At 43.6% G+C, this 592-nt stretch overlaps 1 long non-coding RNA gene across 1 annotated transcript; it reads left to right on the forward strand.

Annotated features, from left to right (window-relative positions):
- Positions 1-6: 6 nt before the first annotated feature.
- LOC106108320 lies at positions 7-592 on the forward strand. Its single transcript, XR_001225922.1, has 3 exons — positions 7-107; positions 229-364; positions 530-592. It is a non-coding gene; the product is annotated as an uncharacterized LOC106108320 (long non-coding RNA).

Consider the following 592-nt stretch of genomic DNA (forward strand, 5'->3'; position numbering starts at 1 on the left):
ATCAACGCGCAGCGCGCGGCGCTCTCCATCACCGCCAACTGCTGCCAGAATCTCACACCAGACGAATTCCATCTCGTTAGGGACTCTCTACAGCTACTAGCTAACAGGTTAGAGTTCTTAATATTTTTTTTTTGCGCCTCGAATACAATATTTTTCCTAGAAGTGACAACTTAAGCGCCATGTATTTGTGATTCAAAATTAATTTTAAATAAAAAAATGTTATTTCAGATTAACACAGCAAGACAAGAAATCGGTGGAGTGCGTCTGCATGGCGTTCTCACGACTTGTAGACAGCTTCCAGAACGATCCGGCGCGACTTCAAGAGATCGCTACACCAGAGTTGCTTACAAACTTGCAGCAACTTGTAAGTTTTTACTATACATTGTATTGTAGTGACTGTATAGATTACATATACTCAGCTTACTTTGTTGTATTTTCCTCAAACTTGATCACCGCTAATAGAACCCCGCAGTGGTCGTTAAAAGGCTATCATTGCGGCAGTATATTAAATATGTGATGGTTGTTGCAGCTGGTGGTGCAGCCGGCGCTAATCTCTGGCAGCACGTTCATCACGGTGCTGCGGCTGCTGTGG

Source organism: Papilio polytes, unplaced genomic scaffold (genome assembly GCF_000836215.1).
Source record: "Papilio polytes unplaced genomic scaffold, Ppol_1.0 DF821654.1, whole genome shotgun sequence".
NCBI classification, from domain to species: Eukaryota; Metazoa; Arthropoda; class Insecta; order Lepidoptera; family Papilionidae; genus Papilio; species Papilio polytes.